Genomic DNA, 21,948 nt, shown 5'->3' with positions numbered 1-21,948 from the left:
ACTTTTTCCTTAGGCTAATCTTCATACGGCATGATCTCAAGGTCCTTAGGTTCAAGAATGGTACATTTAAAAGAGAACTGGACTTGGAGTCAAGTTCAAACCCCAGTTCTGATGCATACTACCTGTGTGATTATGGGTGAGTCATTTTATCTCTCTGTATTTCAGTTTCCACATCTGTAAAATGAGAAGGCTGAATTAAATGGACTTGGAATACAGCTCTAGATTTGTGATCCTAGAATTCCTTCATCATCTAGACTGTCCTCTTCTGGACATTCTCCAGCTTACTAATGTCCCTACTAAAATGTGGCTCCCAGAAATGAGCAAAATTCTCCAAATACAGTTTCAAAAAGGGTACAGTGTGACTATCATCTTCTAATTCCTAAAACGTCTCTATTAACACAGCTTAAAATCACATGAGCTTGTTTTAGTTGCAAAATTCCACTGTTGTCCCATCTAGAATACTCCACTCAGTGAAATATTTGTCTTTATAGAAGAATTGCTACCTAGCAATACCTCCCCAATCTTGTACATGTGAAATTGATTTTGAATGCTTGTGCAAGACTGTCCCTACATTTATCTTCATTAAATTTTATTTCTAATCAGCACAACAGTCTTGTCTGTCAAGATCTGTATGGATTTGACATTCTTTGACATTGTCACTTCCAGCTTTGTGTCATCAGCAAGTCTGATAAGCATCCCATCTCTATGCATTATACAAGTCATTGAAAGAAACGACTTCTTACCATTCTTCCCCAGACTCTATTTATGCCAAGCTTTAGTATTCCTTACACGATTCTTACAGTCAGTAGGACATTTTGATATTCATCCAACATTATCTATCCTTGTTTGCCTCTTAATGGATATATCTTTAAAAATCTAAGTTAGTTAGTGAAATTCTTATTTATACATGATCTCCTAAGACAACTCCTCTTATCTCTATTTCCTTTTTCATATTATATGTTACAGCTAATCTCTAATTTGTCTTAGACCCTGCTTTCTTCATGCTTGGAAGGAAAGGAAGAGGAAAAGCATGTATCCAGTGCTTACCATGTGCCAATCACTGTGTCAAAAGCTTTAAAAATATTATCTCATTTGATCTTCACAAGAATCCCGTGAGATAGGTGCTACTATTATTCTCATTTTACAGCTGAGCATACTTTGTGTCTGAGGCCAGATCTGAACTCAAGTCTCCCTAACTCCAGGTACAGCACTCTATCCACTGCACCACCTAGGTGCCTCTGGACATCCCAAGCCTAACGGTTAAAGTAGACTCCCTCCTCCCATCTCTCTACTGATGTTCCTTCACCTCTCAAAGTCTCAAGACAGATGGATACCATCTCCTCCAAGAAGCTTTAAGTGAGCCCATCACCACCCTGATCTCTGCTTCCTCAAATTTCCAAGAGTATTTTACCTTAATTTTCTTTGCCTTTTAGCACTGATAGAGCTTTAATGTTTGCAGAGAGCTTTACAAATACTGTATCTCATTTTATCCTCACAAGACCCTGGGAAGTGAGTGCTATTAATATACCCATTTTACAGATGTGAAAACAAGACAATTGAGGTTAAATGACCTGCCTAGAGTAACACACCTAGCAAGCATATAAGCCAGGTATAAGAATGCAATGAATTGAAATTACATCACAAGGAGATAAATAAAGTTTTAGAGAAAACATAGGAAAACTTGTCTAAAGTGATGTACAATGAGGAAAGAAGCAACAAATTAAATATACATATGTATACACAGAATGAGTACAACAATACAAATGAAGACAACAAAGCTTGGGTCAAGGAGAATGGACAACATTGGTACCAAACGTGTGTGTGTTCATCCTTCGTTGCCGAAGAAGACCATGCCATCAGAGAAATGATGACATGACTTGCACTTGACTTTGTTTTGAGTGAGGGAGGGCTGTGCAGGTCACCAGCCTCACTTCTCCTCCAGTCATCTGAATCCAGTGACCAGATATTCATCAGGATGAAGCAATTGGGGTTAAGTGACTTGCCCAAGGTTACACAGTGAGACAGCTAGATGGTGCAGTGGATAGAGCACCAGTGCAGGAGTCAGGAGAACCTGAGTTCAAATCTCACCTCAGATACTTGGTACCAAACAGTACAATTAAAGCACCCATCCTTTCTGTTAACACTTGGTGAACTAAAACAAGCAGAAAGTGATCTGCACGATGACAATCATGTCATTAAGGGATTTGTTTTGTTTAACTATTCTTGGTGAATATACTTCACGTAGAAGTTTGTTCTATGGTTTGCCCCACAGTATCTACAGTTTCAAAACCAAATCTAGCAATAAAAATGGTTTAAAATTTATTTGTAAAAGCTTGCTCTAACAAACTGTTATTTCAATAATATATTCTTTTTTTAAAAAAAATTAGGAATTAAAGTTAACATCAATAGACTAGTTAACATCAACTTCTAGTCTTTTTGGGAAAAGCAAAGCAAAAACTTAATAAATGCTTATTTCCTGGCAGGCTCCCTACCTCAGTGCTGTCTCCTGGTACATAATAAGTCATTTTCAATTAATTTTTTATATTTTTATATTTGCTCATTTGGGAATGACACTATACAATGATAGTCTCAAGGAAAGGAAATTAATAACTAAAAAGTCTTGTCAACATAATCAATATTTTAAGAACACTGAGCAATGCATCTCATCTCTGTAGGAAATTTGAAAATCATTTCTGGAAACATGTAATTCATCAAGATACTGTGGAAATTCATTCATTTGGTAAGTATATATTAAATGCCTACTAGGAATAAGGCACTATATGAGACCCTGGAGATGCCAAGGGAGGGAAGGGAATAGGCATTTATATTGTGCCTATTTTGTACCAGACTCTGCTAAGTACTTTACAAATATTATCTCATTTCATCTTCATAACAACCATCCAATGTGCTATTATTACCCCTATTTTACAGTTGAGAAAACTGAGGGAAGCGGAGCTTAAGTAACTTGACCAGATTCCAACCAGCTAGTAAGTATCTGAGACTAGTTGTGAACTTAGGACGTCCTTAATCCTACTCACTGTACCACCTAGATGTCTCTGGTTGAAAAATAAAAACAAAACAGTCCCTACCTCAAAGTGATTACATTTAATTAGAGGAATACAATTTTAAACCCAGAATATATAGAAAGTAAATATAAAGTAATTTGGAGGCCAGGAAGGAGTGAGTGAGTGAGTGAGTGATCTCACAATGAGTGAGACTGGGAAAGATCTCATGATCAAGTTGCTCTCAAGTTGTGCCTTCAAGGGAGCTAGAGATTTCATGATGCAAAAAATGAGGAGGGGGTCCTCCAGGGATAGGGCATAATCTGAGCCAAGTCATGGGGACAGGAAGCAAAATACCACATATTAGGAACAAAAATAAGTCGATTTGGCAAGCATGTAGAGTTCTGGGGAAGAATAAAGTAAAATAAGCCTGGAAAGGAAGACTGAAGTCAGATTGTGACGGGCTTCAGTACCAAAAGACTTCATATTTTATCCTGGAGGCAATTTGAGTAGGAAAATGACATGGTCAGATCTAAGTCTTCGGAATATTAATTTGGCAGCTATGTGAAGGATGGCTTGGGGAAGACTGATGAGATGGGATGACCACTTTTGAAGCTCCTGCAATAGTTCAGGCAAGAGGTGACAAAGACCTATCTAGAGTAGTTTTTTGTGTGAGTAGAGAAATCTGAAAAATCTTGTTGAGACAGGATAGACAGGATTGGTTAGAGGAGGAGAAAAAGTCAAGGATGACACAGAGATTTAAAACTTGGGCACAGAGAGATGGTGGTACCCTTCTCAAAAAGAGCAAAGTTAAGAAGAAGGGTAGGTGTGGGGGAAAGATAATAAATTCTGGTGTGGATATGGTGAATTTGAGTTGACTATGGAATATAAATGGATTGGTCCAACAGATTTCTGGTAATTTGGGAGTATAGATAAAGAGAGAAATTAGAGGTGAATATACAGGTTTGGGAATCACCTACACAGAGATGTCAATTGAACCTGGGGGAGCTAATAAGATCATCAAAAGAAAACATAAAGAGAAGAGACAAGGGCCCATGGGAGAGCCATGCAACATGGCTATCTTTCAGGACAGAGAATGGTTGATGAACTTGCAAAGAACACTGAAAAGGAGTAGTAAATCAGGAAGAAAGGCAAGCAAAAGAAAGAACTGTAGTCCCCTACACTCAAGACAAGTGAGAGGATCCAGGAGGAGAAGATGTCAATAGCATTAAACAGTGCAAAGAAGTGAAGAAGGAAGAATAGTGAGAATAAGCCACTGGATTTAGAAATTAAGAAACTGTTGGTACCCTTGAAGGAAATGGATGGGTAATAAGTTGGCTAAACTTGAAAAGTGAATGGGAGGTGAGGAAGTGAAGGTAATGAGGACAGACAGTTCCCTTTTTCAATCAGTGTTAGTAGAAAACAAAAGAGAGAAAATAGGATGATAGCTTGAGGGGAAGGCATGGCAAAGTAAAGGTGTTTGGTTTTTGGACTGTTCTGGGATAGGGGGATATCTGGGCAGATTTGGAATCCAGTTAAGGAGACAGTGGCTAAAGAGAGATTGAAGTTTAGAGAAGGCAAAGGTGACTAAAGGGACAAACCCACAAAGGAAACAGAAGGGAATGTGTACAAAGAAACAAAACAATGGAGAAAGTAGACAAAAAGGAGGAAAACCTCTTCCTTAGAAACTGAAATTGAGAAGAGAATGGGGGTGTGGGAATGATAATGAATGGATTAGAGATGCCAAACTGGAAATGAGGTCTTTAAGGTCTACACCAAGTATAAGAATAGATGATTTAAGAAGTAAAGGTATAAGTAAGAAGTGCAAGTGGCTTGATGAAAGAAGAAAAGTTTTAGAAAAGGCCTCACAGACTACAACAGAAAGTCAATCAAGAAAGAATAAAAGACTTAGTATGTAGCCAGATGAGGCTTTTTCGGGGGTAGACCCACAAAACACAGTTGTGTGACTTCCTCTACTTGAGTTAAATAGCACATTAGTAGGAACAAAAATGTAGATGTTAGAAGAAACCCAACTCTGGGGCTCAGAAAGGTACCGGTGGTGATTAAGAGAAGGAGTCAAGAGTAAAGGACAGTGCTAAAAGACGAACTCATTAAACATAAGGTCAAGATTTTGAAAAAAGGAAAATAATGCAGAGTAGATGTGAAGGTCTGGGAAACTAAGAGGGATGGAGTGAATGGAGAACATAACGGGGAGAAAGTATAGTTTTAAGAAGAGTGAGACAGAAAGGGAGATGGAAAGATAAAAAATCATGACCAAAGAAAGGAATATCAGAGCTTTCAATCATGAAGGCTGAGCATTTATGGGTAATGAGGAGATCAAGCTGCACCATCTCCATGTGAAGCTATTTCTGAATGAAGGTTAATGAATTGCAAGCCCAGGGAATTTGAGGGGATATCAACCCGGATACTGAAGTGCTTTAGCATAATGGCAGGAGCTGGAGTGGAAAGATTATATAAATAAATCTGCAAAGAAATCACAGCGACACTATAATTCACCCATGTTAAAGACGAAAACCTATTTGAAATGTCAGAAAAAATCAACATTAAATATTTTCAGAAAAATGGTTGCCTCATTTCATTGTGGTCTATCTCTCTCTTCTCTCTCCATACACACACACACACACACACACACATACATATATATATATAAACATATACATACATATATGTATATGCACATACATATATACAAGGGCAAGGTCATTCAGGGTACAGGGGAGAAAACAGAGGTAACATCTCCAGTACTGTTATTGAAAATCAAAGAAATTGACACTATGTAACATTGTCTTTTTAAAAAAATCTAGCTTTTTTCTTAGTTTTAGTTGCTTAGTAAGTTCAGAATTTCACTTTCAAAAATTTCACCCACAAACATACTTCTGGTCAAATTTGTAATTTTTCAATTTTATACATAGAAGACTCATACATCCTTCAAAAATTATACTACTGTACAAAAAAAGCTGTACTTAATTTAGATCTATACCACAAATGTAATAAAGTATTTAATATTAAACATATTTTCTACCTTAATGTTAAATGCATAGGGTTACCTATATCCTTCCAGAAAGCTGATTTCATTAGTATCTTAGTTACTATCAAGTAATATTTAAATAAATCATAAGATGAAATCATATAGAATAAAGACATCAGACTCACATGACTGCAAAATTTCCTGTCTAAAACAGAATAAAATGAAATTGGAAAATGCTTAATAAAATAAAAATACAATTAAATGTAAATAAGTTAACTTGTATTACAAGTCAATATGCAGCTAGTACATAGCGTTCTACACCAGAGATGTAAATTACCACAAAGGTACTCCATAGCTTAAGAGTATTAACTTTCATCTTCTGTGTCCTTTTCTAATCTATTTTTTGTATATACACAGAAAATTGCTATCATTAATACTCTTGATATAATCATCATAATTAATGTAGCCAAAATCCATAACCCTCCTTAACAAAATGGAGTGGTAAATCGATAAGCATAAGTCAGACAACACAGTTCACAACTTTGAATTCTTAGTTCACTTGTCTGAGGAGAACATTCTCACAGGATCATTCATTAGGGCAGAACATTCAAAGAAGAGGGATCCATGACGGTAAAAGACATCAGGACAATGCTATATGAGGGTCAGCTGAAGGAACTAGAGGTTTAGCCTGAAAAAGAAAAAAAAAAACTACGCATTGAGTTCTAAGAAGAGATCCACAGACCTCCCAAAGATCTATGGATAGATTTCAGGAGGTCCATGCATTTTAAAAATTATTTTGCTAATTGTATTTCAGTATAGTTGTGTTCATTTTATCTGTTCAAAAACACTATCCTGAGATACAAACTTCACTCAACCCAGAGGGATCCATGACACAAAAAATGTAAAAAATGTTAAAAATGTTAAAAGAGCCACTGACCTAAGAGGTACATGATAAATGCTCAGGAACCAGAAGGGCTGTCACAGGGAAGGTAGACTGCTTTTCTTGCTCTTGGAGGGCAGAGGTAGGAGCAGTAAGAAATTACAGAGATACAGATTTGGGCTCAACCAAAAGGAAAAACTTTTAAATACTCAGAGTGGGTCCAAGAGTAGAACTGGCTCTTTCCCTCTGAAAGCCCTGGGCTCATTTATCAGAGATTCTACACTCAGAGGTTGGATACCTACCTGTCAGGCATACTTTGGAGAAGACTCTTGTTCTGGTATGTGTTAGACTAGCTAACCTCTGCAGACACTTGGAACTTTAAGATTCAACAATTATATCTAACTCTAAATCCAAGGAGCTAGTGAAATCTAGAATATCTTCCATTTTAACAGAATATTCTTACTCTCCCTTTTGGGTATATTGAAATGACAGCTTTACAAGCAGTGTAATCAGTCAAACAATAAGCAGGAGCTGATAATACAATAGGTGGCATATTAAAACACGTATAAAAACAAATAAACCAAAATTATACTGCTTTGATTTACAGACTTTTGACAATGACCCATAAATTCCAAAGAACTGGATCAAAATAGTATAGTATTAAACTTCTCCATGCATTCCCACTATGAACAGTTTTTTGCTGAAACTTTACATATATAGATACATGTAATATCATTCTATACATGATGGAGAAATTGTTTTCTCATAAAATACAACTATTTATACCAATGAATACCTGACTTCACTAAATAAAGTGATTTGGTCTCAAGCATCTCGACTTGGCATATTTGTTCCTTATGGTAAAAATCAAGTCAAATTTTTGTTTTCTGCTTCATAAGGTTTACATATATATATGTATGTATGTATGTATATATTTACATTTATATAAACACATATATACATGTGTGTATGTGTGTGTGTATGTGTATATATACTGAAGAGCAGGTCTCCTAAAGTAAAGAGCTATATAGCAATCCTGCACTGTTCAAAATTTGCTGGATCCCTGGATCCCTACCTCCTCCTAAAGGCACATTACTTGTGAAATCATTTTAAAAATAATATTAATCATTCACTTATAAATAAATTATGACTCATCTAAATATTATGCCATCTTCTTTTAAGCCAAAAAGTTTCAAAGTATATTTCTTTTCTATGAAAAAGTAAACTTCTAAATGTAGTGGCCCATGTCCCTAACTTGCACTATATGGGGCTTCGCAAACTGACCCACATGCTTTTTTTATACAAATGGGAATGATTTAGGCCTTCTTGCTTTTTTTCCTCTAAGCATTCTTAGTCATTTAGATTTTAAAAGTTGTGTATCTGATGGTAACAAGTTCTGAGTTTACATATCTAAGATGCAAGACATATACTTTTATAGCAGAGTCTGTCATCAGCTTTCTACATGTACCAGCTGGAAAAGATTCTCCTAAAGCATTACAAATAATCTCAGTGGGGGTGGGGTGGGGAAGGACTCCTGGGGCCATTATTCCCCAAAGAAACCTCCCATCCTAACCACTGGGTACTTTGGTACATATTTCAAAGTGCACAATCTGGTATTCAGAGAATGCTAGAGACTCAGCTCTGCAAAGCATAATTCACAAGGGCTTATCTACAAACGCAGTTAACTCTCCAGAGAAATATATTCTGGCTGCAACCTTAGCTGCTCCTGCCACTGCTGTTTTGCCTGCCAATGATGAGGCAATTTTCCATTGGGGCCCTGCAGATGAGGCATTAGTATTTATAAAAAGCGTAAGTACTCCAAAGATTTCCCCTGGCACTCAAAGCATGGCCTGAAGCTTCTAAAGGAAATGACACAGAGGACTTTGCTCATGACTCTTAGAGTAACCTCATGACCAGGTTTTTCTTTTAGTTTGTGAAACCCTAATAACAGTGTTGGTGCTGAAGAGCACTTAGCTTTTGTCTATTGTCTCTCAGTAAGGATTTCCTACGGAGCAAAAATGAGGGAAAGTGAAAGAAGCTTACTCTCTGAGGGAAAAAAATGCAGAAAATTTAGAAAATGTTATCTGTCCTCAGAGACTGCCCTGCCACCCTGCCTATCAATAAAAAATGGGTGAAAAAAAGGTTTCCCACTAGTTATTTTCTAGTGTTTTTTTTCTATTACTATTAAAAATAATGAAATTTCTACCATTTTCCTCTTATTGTTAAGACCTTTTCCTCATTTTCTATAAGGTTTTCATCATTTACATTTTTGCATAAGTCAGTTACATCTTACCCTCCTTACCACTTGGCTTCATCATACTGAATTGGACTTTTGTGTCTCTCCCCATCCATCAGTTCCTCCTAAATTAAGTTTGTGACTTTTCTGACTTTCTTTCGGTCAGTCTAATTAAGTATAAACATAGAGTTCACAAGCTATAGATCACAAAGGGCAGCCTGAAGTTTCTGACAGTAAATCTCCTAAGACAAATCATTATATACGTGTATTTATACATATGCATACACATATATATGTATGCCTATGAAGGTATGAATAGATGTGTGTATATGTGTGTGTGTGTGTGATATTTTAATGTAACTCTTTTGGTTCTATGATTGGCCAGCAGTTATTAATATTCTGGAATTATTGGAGAGTATTTCTCTTTATACTAAAATTCACAGAACCTGAAAACAACTACTTCTTTTTAACCACTATGCACATTATGCTTACTTAATAAATAAACTCACTGCTCACAAACCCATGAAGCATCAGAGATCATGACTTAAGAAACTAAAGATTTATGAAACTTATAAAAGTCAAAATCAGGCCGTCTCTATAATTATCAAGTCCTCACAGCCAAGTGAATTGAGCGAGATAGGGAAAAATCTCCAGAATGAAACTAGCAATCATCCAGGTAATGAAGGACAAAAATAACCTAACCTTGCTACTAGGTGAGGTAACATGGCCAGAATAGGTTGTTGAAGACTTACCTTCTTGACTAAACTGAATGCTACAATGATTAAATTAACTTTTCAACTCTCCTTCAGTGGTTCTCAAAGTAGAGTCCCTTAGAGTCCCCAGTACCCTTCCATGGGGTATATAAGGTCAAAATTATTTTCATAATAATTCTAAGACATTTTCTAATATTTTTCTAATAAATTTCTAACATAGTAAATATGGATAGATATAACCACCATAAACAAAAACTCTGGGGAGTTCCTCTATTTGAAGAATGCAAAGGAATTCTGGGGTCAAAAAGTTTGAGAATGCTGCTCTATTTCATTCTACCTTTTAAAAAACCAACTTTATTTCCAGGGAGGCAAGTTCTCAGAGAGACAAAAGTGTCTAGATATAGGTCAGGTACAACTAATATACTCAGAAAACTTCAGAAAGTATAGACATCCTTATTGAAAATGTTAAGTTAATAATCTGTTACTCATCTGTCAGGTTGGGTTGTCATTATTTTAAAAGCTATATAATTTCTAAATCAACAAGGGAGAACTTCATAAAGCATCATCAAAACTAATGTTTGATAAAGATACTAAGGATTGATGGAAACCTGTACAGATTTACCTTCAGTACTAAAAGCTAAGGCAACCTTAGGGGCAATTACATTTTCGACATGTGTGAATTTCACATTTAACTGAAGCATTGAAATGCGCTTTAAGCGATGAAGCTTGTTATTTTAACCAGTTTGGGGAAATAGAGTAATAACAATAGCACCTTCTTCACAGGGTCATTTTGGGGATCAAATGATATAATTATTTAAACAGCTTTGCAAATCTTAAAGCGTTATGCAAATGCTAGCTATTTTTATTTATCATCATCATCATCGTCATCATCATCATCAGATGCAGAAGTGGAACAGACATGATTTGCCAGTTTATTGGATTTGCTGGGTAAGGGAGAGAAAAGAATTGAAAAATTGATACCCAGGTGATTACTAGAAAGATAATGATTTCCTCAACAGAAAGAGATAGATTTGGAAGAGACTTGGGTTTAAGGACGATGATAATGAAGTTTGCATTAAAGATCACAAATTGTTCTTTCCTGCTTATCCTAGGTGATTCATTCTGACACACACTCCAAAAATGATGGGAGAGGCAGGATTCTTACTCACCAGATATTACCCCCAGCTCAGAGTCTACCCTCTTAGATATACCTACCAAACAATTGGGTGATGTGGAGGAGAGGGGGAGGGAATTTTCCCAATATCTCCTAGCCAGATGCTGCATTGCTTTGAATTGCTTGAGTTTTCCCTAGAAGTTTTCCCAGTCTATAGGTTCTCTCCCATTGAAGGCAACGGGGGAACCAAATAAACACATTTTGCCAATTCATCAAAAGAGAAAACTCTGAAGTGATATATCAAAAAGGGAAACCTCCAGAGACCTTTTCTAAAGCAATGAACAGAATCCAAGGAATCCAAGCAACTTGGGAGAAATTTGCAACCGTATATTTCTCTACTGGGACACTGGGGAATACAGAAGATTTTGTTGAATGTAACTCAACAGACACATTGAATATGTGAAGCTAGTAGAGACAGCACCTCAAGTGCAGGTAGCACTTGAGAACTTTTCCAAGGGATCAAAAGCCTAGCTCAGGAAAGGGTAGGGTTTAGAGTATGCATGGTGTCTTAGTTGGCAAAGTGAAGGAGCCTTGGGGCAGAGAGTAAAGGCCCTCGTATGACTGATGGTAACAAGCCCTACTTTGGCCAGAGCAGGAAGGGTGGGATAAGATTCACCTTCTTACACTTTGATTTGTTGATCATATATCTCTTGCAGTCAGGTCACAGGCCCACCCTTTGGAGAACACTGATTTATATAACAAGCTTTAATCTCTGTCCTAAACTAAATAAGCAAAAGAATAAACTACCTGCTACACAACCCTACTTATCTGGTCAGCCCCAAGTCAAAGCTAAACAAGAACGCCTTCTAAATGTACCCAGCAAGCAGACATCCCACATTTTCTTGAAGACGTCTCATGATTAAGATCCCAGTACCTCTTGAGACATTTCATTCCATTTTTGGATAGGTCTAATCATTAGGAGGCTTTTCCTTACATCAAGCCTCAGTCTGTCTCTTGGCAGCTTCTAACTATTGTTCCTATTTCTACTTCCCTAAGGTCAAAGAGGATAAGTGTAATCTCTCTCATATGGCAGCCCTTCAAATACTTAAATATAGCTATAAATCACAGTCTCTTCTCTGAGTTTTCTTTTCTCCAGGCTAAGTATTCCTATTCTTATGCATTCCCCAATCCTCAAATGGCAGGAACTTAGGTAATAAACCATCCTCTAGACGTTTCTGAACTTATCACTGTCCTTCCTGAAGAATGGTGTCCAAAACTGAACAAACTACTCCACACAGTTTGATCAAGACAAAGTACAAGGGGGGATATCACCTCCATACTTCAACACACTAAACCCACTTTAATACAATACACTCAAATTAACTTTCTTGGAGTCCACTAAGATACCCAGATCTTTTTCAGAACAGCTACCAAGTCATGCTCCTCCAACTTTGAACTTTTGAAGTTTATTTTTGAAACCCAAGAATCAGACTTTACATAGAGTCTTATTAAAATTTATCTTCTTAGGATTAGCCTAGTCATCTAATTTGTAAAAATCTTTCTGAATTCCAACTCTGACATCCACTACATTAGCTATGTTTTCCAGTTTAGTGCCATGAATTGATATGTACCATATATCCCTTTATCCAAGAACACTGATAAGAATGGTAAACAATCCAAGGCCAAGCACCAGATTCTCTGGGGCATTCCTCTGGCCTGGTCTCTTCAAGGTAATATAAACCATTAGTAACTTTCCTTAGGTCTAGCTACACAAACAGCTCTCATTCCACCTAACTGTAATAATTTCTTAACAACATCACTGCATCTATTTTAGAAGAATTAACATGAGAAATTTTTTTTCAGATACTTTCCTAAAATGAAGTTAAACTAGATTAACAGCATTCCTCTGATCTGCCAAGCTTTTGACAGCGTCAAAAAAGGAAATAAGGTCAGCTGTAAGAGTCATGAAGTCTAAGAAATTCCTTATAATAACTTTAAAATATTTTACACAGTTTTGGATACTAAAAATTAACAAATAGTAGATAATGAACAAAATGAAGAATAAAAAATTACAAATATAAAGAATCTATTCAGTGCTAAAGTACGCTCTTTAAAAGATGAAACTTGAGTAGGGTGTTCTATTTTTGGCCATGCTCTTACTAGTTAGTTCATGTTATTCTAGGTGCCAATAAGAGAACAAATTACATATGGGAAGTTTTGAAACATCTAAGTCATTAAACAAATATGAAACCTAAATTGCCTCATAAAACAACAGAAAACAGAGAGATCTTTCTATCAACCAATGATAGAAAGCACAGAGTTACAACCTTAATGTAGGCACTTAATGTGCTTGTCACTGAGTTCCAAAGTTCCTTAATAAAGTGTTGGACGAACACACAGTATGTGTATCAATGGCATATCCAAGAAGTGGTCTTTAAAAAAAAAATAAAATGATTCAAAAATTGTAAATGGACAAAATCATCTAAATTGTAGTTCTATCACCAAAGTTAAATTAACACATCATCTTTTCTGCTATCAATCAATCAATAGGCATTTACCATTCATTTCATTTCATATGCTATTTTATTGTTAAAGGATATGGATTTATTGTTTTATTGTGTACTATTTACGTAGATTTTGCATAGTATTTACATACACTTACATATCATTATATAGACTTATACAACATATGTCACTATTTACTGTTACTTTGCATATTATTGTTTATTATTAGGTACTGCCCTGTAGTGGGCACCAAGGATACAACATAAAAGTCCCTAGTACACATAAATCAAGTCAATGGTGCAAGACAAGTTAGTGACTCAGAATACATCATTGGTAACAATAATAACAAAAATTTGCTAATCATTCTTGTCTTCAGTGAATTTCACAAGAACACACACCCTAGAGGAAAATGAACTTTGTCCCCTGGAATTAAAGTTTTTTTGATTTGATATTGTGATTGTAGACTGGCTGTTTCTAAAGGCCATAAGGCAATAGTTAGCACCTGCTGGTGACCACGTATGTCAGTGGTAGTCTGAGAATTAATTCACGAAAGTTAGCAAGATAGATTACAAACAGAGCACGAAAAGTCCTCCAAAGTCATCCAGTCCAACTCCCTTATTTTACAGAGAAGGAAACTGAGGCCCAGAAAGATGAAGACTTTCCCAAGATTGCACAAAGCAGTGTCAGAGGTGATACTCATACTCAGGTCCTCCACCTACAAAGCTACTGTTCTCTCCACCATAACAGCTTATATCTCAATGGAAAGATTCCCAATAGTCCAGATAAGGAAATACTTCAGAAAAATGCCAAAATGGATGTGAATCTCTCTAAATAGGTGGATACTAAAAGGAAAATGTATGATAAAAAGTGATCAGATAGTTAAATCCACATATGAATTCATGTATTTTATAACATTTAACATGAATTTATGCACTATACATGTACATATGCATATACATGCATATAAACATATACATATGTGTACATATGCACATACATGCATATAATGTATGCCATTCAAGCTATCCTTTGCATTTTTGTAGTACTAATCACAGGCATCCAAATGGTAAGCTCTCAGAGAAACATTTAAAAGGGTCTCATTGTCTTTCAATAAACTTGACTATTTGATTTTTAATTAACTCATCTACTGTTTAACTACATTCATTAAGTATATTTCATTACAGTACTCAAAGGAACAAATGCAAATATTAAGGTTATAAAGCAACTTTTATTATGACAATAATCCACTGGCAAATGAGATTTTTGCCTGAGCTATTCAGAAGACTATTTCATTTTCCCATTTCATTTAGAGCTAGCGAATCTCTCCACTCACACCTCCATCTTGATAGTTCAGGCTCTCATTACTCCCAGCTTAGATAATAAGGGCCTAACTAGTTTCTCAGAAATCAGCTTCTTAAACTTTAAAAGCACATTTCCCATCAAATAGTTTAAGAAAACCTTAGTGGCTCTCAACTTCCTATAGGATAAAATATAAACTCCTTAACCTGGCATTTGAGACCCTTCACAATTGGCCTCCAATCTCCCTTTCTAGCCTTATTTTCCATGACTTCCTTTCAAATATTATTCCAGTCATATTCTAGCCCCATTATATTGTAAACTCCTTGAAGGCAGACCTGTGTCATTTTACATCAATGAAGACTTGGTGCCAAACACAATAAGTGTTTAACAACAGTTTGTTGAACTGAACTAAATAATTTTATGAGGTGACAAATGTAAACAGTAGTCCACAAAGAATTCAGAACAATACAACCTGTAGTCCTCAATAATAAGCATAACATCTGGAATTAGCCCATCTGGTTCTAAGTATGGGATAATTAATTGTCTTTAATACAATATTTGATTCAAGCTCTCTTTTAAAAAAAATTTCAGATGGAGACAATATTCTTAATCCCAATCAGCAATATTTTTGTTTAGTCTCCATAAATGCTTGTTACTTATTGATGTAACTAAGGTTAGCAAGGATTAGTCTGGAATGGGTCAGGAAAGAAGGGAAGTGTATATGTGAGAGAAATGTTAGAAATAATGAATGGGTATGGTCCCTAGTTTTAGAGTCTAGAGGACTGAGGTCTAAATTCCATCAGCTAAGCTACTCATTTCCAGTGTGACCTTGAACATTTGTGGCTCCAAGAAGCTGCAATATGTGCAGCACCCATACCCTATAAAACTGTCTTGGCCAATAGACCAAACAGGTTGAGGATAACCGACAGGCGTCAAACCCACTGATGAGTTAGGGGATGTCTATCCCAAGCATGTGATGAGAACAATTGGTTCCAGAGGCCATGAAGGTGGCTGAGCAGTGGGTGAAGTGTGATTAGACAACAAACACGCCCAAGGTCGTCTACTGCAGTCTGGACCATCGCCAGTCATTTTGCCTTTGTCTTGTCCCTGAATTTCAATGACTCTAAAAGAAAGAGGGAGGCCGATGATTTTTGTGCCTCACTTAAATCCCAATTCCGGCACTAATCAAGATATCCCCCCCATGATGTCACTAGTCCTCTTCAAAAATGAAGGACGATACATCACGCCTATCAGATTGACTAACATGACAAAACAGGAAGACGATAAATGTTGGGGAGGATGTGGGAGAGTTGGAACACTAATTCATTGGTGGTGGAGCTGTGAGCTGATCCAAACATTCTGGAGAGCAATTTGGAACTATACCCAAAGGGCTAAGGGCTACAAAAATGTGCATACCCGTTGACCCAGCAATATCGCTTCTAGGACTGTATTGTATGCCATCTCAGGCGGGGAGTGGGGAGGTAGGGGGGAAGGAGGGAGAGGAAGGGGAAAAGCTAAGATATATGGAAATGATTGTAGAACACTGAAAACAAATAAAATAATTTTAAAAATGAAGGGCAAACAACAAAAATTTCCTGTTGTGACCTTAAACAAACAACAGTTTTTCTGGGTCTCAGTTATCCTCATCTACAAAATGAAAGGATTGAACTGACTGATCTCTAGTGTCTCCCCCAGATCTAACCTCTCTACAACTGTATGAAGATATGAGGCAAAGAAAAATGTAAACCTACTTTTTTCATGCACTGAAATAATTTGCAACATGGTTAAAGATGGCATATTTCTTTTTTCTTCATATATTGCAAAAAATGAAATGCATTCAAGTTGTTCCCTGCACAGGGATTCTTCATCTTTTCAGTTTCTCATGTATCCCTTTGCCAGTCTAGTTGAAGCAAATGGACACCTCAGAATACTGTTTCCTGCCCATATAATTGAAGGAAATGACAAATTTCAATGAGAGGTTGGCAAAAACAAGGATGTAATTTGTTTTTCCTATTCAAGTTTATGCACCCCCTAAAATCTATTCACAAAACCCTCCATAGATAGTAGGTCAAGAACCCAGGTCCTAGAGGCAAGACAGAAGCAGGAGTGAGCTCAGAGCTTTAGAATAAATGCAGTGTGTCAAGGGGAAAGGAAAAGGAAAATAGACATTGTTCATTTTGGCCCAGAGCTACATGTGTTATCTCAACCCAGCTGGGCACTCCACCAGGAAATGAGACACAGAGAAGAGCGTAGCAAGAGACAGCAGGCTTTGAATCAGAAAAAAGATGGTGTTGGAGAGATACAGTGATGACCATGGTGTTGGAGAGATACAGTGATGACCAGCAGTATGGAAAGTAGAACTCCAAGGATCATGGTGGCTTAAACCATGTAGTCCAGAAGGAAACCCAAATGCTTGTCTAGAGTGATAGGGAGGAAAGCCAACTCCATACTCAGTATCAACTGCTCAATTTGGAATCACTTCATAATAATGAAAAGTAAAAAAGATGAATCAAAGAATAATGAGGTCAGAGTCAGAAGGGACCTCAAAGATCATCTAGGTCAATTTCAACCTAAAATATTAATCTCATCTACCAAATTCCCAAAAAGTCATCATCCAGCATTTAAAGGTCTATAGTGACAGGGAACTCATTTTCTTCCCAACGCCTCCTATTCCACTTTGGATGGCTTTAATTGTTGGGTACTATTTCTTCTGAGCCGAAATTCACCTCCTTATAACTTCCAGAAGTAGAAACAACAAATCTTCAAATAATAAATGTTGACTAACTAATTCACGATTACTATCATATTTTCCTGAAGCTTTTTCTTCTTTGGGGTAACATTCTCCATTTTTTTCATCAATACTCACCAGCTGGATTTATAATCTCTTAACCAGCCTGGCCTCTGGGCCTTCCTCTCCCCGTCCCCATCGCTATGTACTCAAGATTCTTAGTATCTCTTCTAAAGTGCAACAGCCCGAATTGAACATAATGTTCTGGATGTGGTCTGAATGGAATAAAGTACAACAGACAAAATTACCTGTCTCTTTGTGGAGCTCAATGGACTTGAATCATAGCACAGTCGGATTCAGAGCTGGGAGGAAACATTAGAGATCACCTAATCCAATCTTCTCATTTTACAGATGAAGACTGAGCCTCTGAGAAGTCCATGACTTACTAGAGAATATAAAGTTAGCCAATAGCAGAACTCGGACTTAGATTCCTAAGCCAAGGTTTTTTTTTTTTTTTTATAGTTACATACTATCAAAGCAATGCTGTCTATCTTCTGTTAATTATAAGATCACACTAGTTTTTCTTGACTGGATGAGAGGAGAAAGAGCTTCTAACAAGTTAAACCACCAATTTTTCCAAGAAAAGGCTCAACACAGCATTTCAGTAGGAACAAACCATTAAATTCAAAAAGGAAAATTCTTGAGAAGGGCATGAAGGGGAAACTCAATTTCATTAAGAATAAAAGGGGAGTGCGGTGGGGGGCAAGACCCAGTTTTTCCTAGAACTGAGAAAGCTTCACCGTGAAAGAGAGAAAAGATAACAAAGATTCCATAAGAACTTTTTAAAAAAAAAGTATAGCTTTGCTAATGGAACTCAATGTTTTGAGATTGATATCTAAAACACAAGAGCAGGCTGACTGAAACAAGTTGCTTGATTCTTTTGAGTCTATTTTTGTGCCAAGGAGAATGACCTCAATCTTTAAACTGACAAGAAAAAAGTGGGAGTTCATGTCCAAAATAAGTCAGAAGATAATAAGCGAGCACCTAGGTGCCCCCGTTAAATTTATGTCACTTGGCTCACATGAATTAGTCATCTTGGTACTCAAAAAACTAGTAGATGTAACTCCTGAGTCGCTGTACTTTAAATGAGAGTGGTACCACAAAATTTTGAGGGAAAAAGAATGTCCGTCCTAATTGTCAAAGAAAAAGGTAGGAGGGATAGAAGTTATAGTCTGCTCATTATAGATAAGTGAATTTACTTTTGATTCCTGGAAAAATTCCAGACTAGGTCATTAAACATATGGTTGAGAGATATATAGAAAGAAAAGTAATGATTACAAGGAACCAGCATGGCTTCAACCAGAAATCATGGACATCAGATATAAAATGAGACAGACATACGTGGATATGGCCATTGGTGGATCTTTTGTTTGACTATGCTAACTAGTTACAAGAAAAGTTATGTGATTTAGTTTGGTTTGTTTGTTTGTTTGTTTGTTTTTAATGGGGAATGGGCTACTGATTGTGATGAGGTGACAGGGTCTTGGGGGGGAAGAGACGGAGGGGGGAAAGGAAGGAAGGAATGAGGGAGATTTAAGCTTTTTTCATGCCGAAAATAAAGTTTAGTGTGAGAGAGGTAATCAAGCCAGGTCTGAAACATTTTAGTTTGTAAAAACACCAAGCTGTACAGAATGAATTCATAATTTTGTATGCAATCTTCTTTTTCTGCTTTTTTCATGTAAAATGTTCATGTTTGTCAAGTTCCTAAGTTTTATGAATATAAAATTACATATATATGTATTAAAATTAATTAAAATTATATATGTATGTATAAAACATATTATATGTAGATATACCTATATGTATATGTGTATGTATGTGTGTTAGATAGATAGATACATAACGTGTGTGCATGTATAAAAAGAAATAACAGGGGAGGCCAAACTAACTTAATTTCCTTTTTGTGACGTAATCATTCAACTAACAGATGAGGGGAATGCTATAGATATAGTGTATCTAGATTTTAGCAAAGGTTTTGATAAAGTATCTCACACTATGCCTGTAGGAAAGATAGAGATATATAGAAGAAACAGTAAATACAATTAGACTGATACAGAACTCAATGAGTAGTTGTTAATCGTTCAAGGTCATCATAGCAGGAGGTGTCCAGCAGAATATGCCAGGTATCTGTGCTTGTTCCTGTGTGCCATTTAACACATCTCAATGATTTGGATAAAGATCTAGAAAGCATCGTATCAATGTGTGGATGACACCATGCTGGGAAGAAGAGTTGAAACAAAGAATGACAGTCAGAATCTAAAGAGATATTGATAGGCAACAGAAAGAAATGTCAAGTTTTACACCTGGGCGCCAAAAGAAAAAATCAGCTTTACAAGATGGTAGAGTAATGATTAGACAACAGTTACTCTGAAAAAGATCTGGGGTTTTAGATAGATTGCAAGTTCAGTATGAATCAATTGTGTGATGAGGACCCAGAAAAGTTAATGTGCCCTTGAACTGCATTAAAAGAGGCATTGTTTCCAGGAGTAGGCAGTCCCACAGTACTCTGCCCTCACCAGACCTCATCTTTAGTATATTCAGTTCTAGCAACTATAAATGGCATCCATAAGCTGAAGGATCTAGAAGAGGGTAACCAAGATGGTAAAGGGCCTTGGTTGTCTGTCATATCATGTCATATAAGAATGGCTGAAGAAAATGAAAATCTTTTGGTCAGAGAAAAGAAGCCTTCGGTGTGTGGGTGGCCGGGGGGAGAAGGGTGTTAGGGATTTTTAAGTAATTAAAGGGCTATTACATGGAATAGGAATTAGACCTTTCTGCTTGATTTCAAGAGGAGAGGACCAAAAATTACAGGTGAAAGTTTCAGAGGCAAATTTAGGCTTTAAGTCAGAAAAAATTTCCTGATTATTAGAGTTGTCCAAAAGGGCAATGGACTGCCCTGAGTGGTGGTGGGTTCCTGCTCCTTGGAAGTAATTAAGCAGAAGCTGGCTGACCATTTGTGTCCCGGATATTATAGCAGTAATTCCTTTAATGTATACTTTGGACTAGATGGCTGGTGAGGTCACTTCCAACTCTAAAATTCTGTGAATTGTGAAGATCCAGAAGAACAGTCTTCAATCAGAAGGAAAAAAAATCAGGAAGGAAATAAGAGCAAGAAAATGGGCAGAGAAGATAGAGATGGCTGAAAACATCTGTATGACTTGGTCATATTCCCTTGTTATTTGTTTTCATACTCTGTGGGAGAGCCTAACTCCCTATACTAATTGGTAATAAACCCCTTTCAAAAACCTAAGAGTAATTTCCTGTTTGGAGGAACCTATGATCTCTGTTGTAGTCCAATAAGAGGAGTAGAAAAGCCATTACAAAAAGGGAGGCTGTGGACAGATAGATAAAGTGAATAAATAGGCCAAGTGACATCACATGTAAGGTGTAGAAAAGGATCTTTAAACAAAAACAATGACCACATCCACTTTACAGCTACTCCATTCTTAAAAAAAGACATTTGGGAATCTGAATTAACCAAAGACCACTTAACCACAGTGCATTTTAGGCAAGGCCCATTTATGGATGCAATCAGTATGTAGACTGGCAAAAATCCAACCATCTATGCACAAAAATGTATATTTAGAAATTGTGTTTATATACAGTAGGACATCATAGTCCTACTATGCACAGACATATGTACGAGTGTGGAAAACAGACTAAATTTGGAGTCAGATGTCCTAGGTTCAGATACTAATTCTGCTACTTATTTTTTTCATGATTTCACACTTGTCACTTTACCACTTGGGTCTTCAGATTCCTTAGACTAGACAATTTTTAATGATTCTTCAAGCTCTAAATCCTCTCCATCAAGATATAAATATAAGGTCAGGAATGCACAATGCTAAAATTCAAATAATAATGTCCTAGAACAAACTCAGCTGGAAAGCATACAACTGGTTACCCCAGAGTCTTATGTCCGATGGGTATCTTTGAACCTAATGGACTCTGAGTAAATGTTTCTCAGACTGAAATGAATTAATGATGCTACCATCTGAGGAATCTCTATTTATGATCTCATGGAAACCAACAGAATAGGAAAGAGAAGTCAGGCGACCCATAGTCACTACAGGGAAGCTTATTAAAATAGAATCATAGGATCCTGGATTTAGAATTGGAAGTCTCCTAGTCAAGCTTTCAAATTTATCATTGTTACTACTAAAACATAGTGACTTCTAAAGGATCCTCAGTGGAATGGGGGCAATTTTGAAATACAAGCTAAACTTCTTAACTACTTCGCCACAGAATCCAACAATTCCCTTTCCCTAACTTCTACCACCTCTTACAGATCCCCTGTGGCATCTGGAAGCTAATACTAATCACCCAGGACTTTCCCTGTCCAAAATTTCACTCCAAGGAACACCCATGGGTCCCTTGGAATGCCTCCAGGCTGTAAAGATGATGTACACAGTTGCTTTGGGG

General features: G+C 36.7%; 1 protein-coding gene across 24 annotated transcripts in view; it reads right to left on the bottom strand.

Annotated features, from left to right (window-relative positions):
- MPDZ (multiple PDZ domain crumbs cell polarity complex component) overlaps window positions 1–21,948 on the bottom strand; it is a 312,491-nt gene that overhangs the window by 208,258 nt on the left and 82,285 nt on the right. Inside the window, exon 1 of one of the 24 annotated variants that reach the window (XM_072596393.1) lies at window positions 17,775–17,985. The exons of the other annotated variants lie outside the window; for them this stretch is intronic. The gene's annotated coding sequence lies outside the window, so the exon portion shown is untranslated. Of the gene's footprint in view, window positions 1–17,774; window positions 17,986–21,948 lie in introns of those variants that run through there. 24 annotated transcript variants of the gene reach the window in all.

Source organism: Notamacropus eugenii, chromosome 1 (genome assembly GCF_028372415.1).
Source record: "Notamacropus eugenii isolate mMacEug1 chromosome 1, mMacEug1.pri_v2, whole genome shotgun sequence".
Classification (NCBI taxonomy): domain Eukaryota; kingdom Metazoa; phylum Chordata; class Mammalia; order Diprotodontia; family Macropodidae; genus Notamacropus; species Notamacropus eugenii.
The sequence above is the reverse complement of the archived record's forward strand: the minus strand, read 5'-3'. Positions and strand labels throughout refer to the sequence as shown.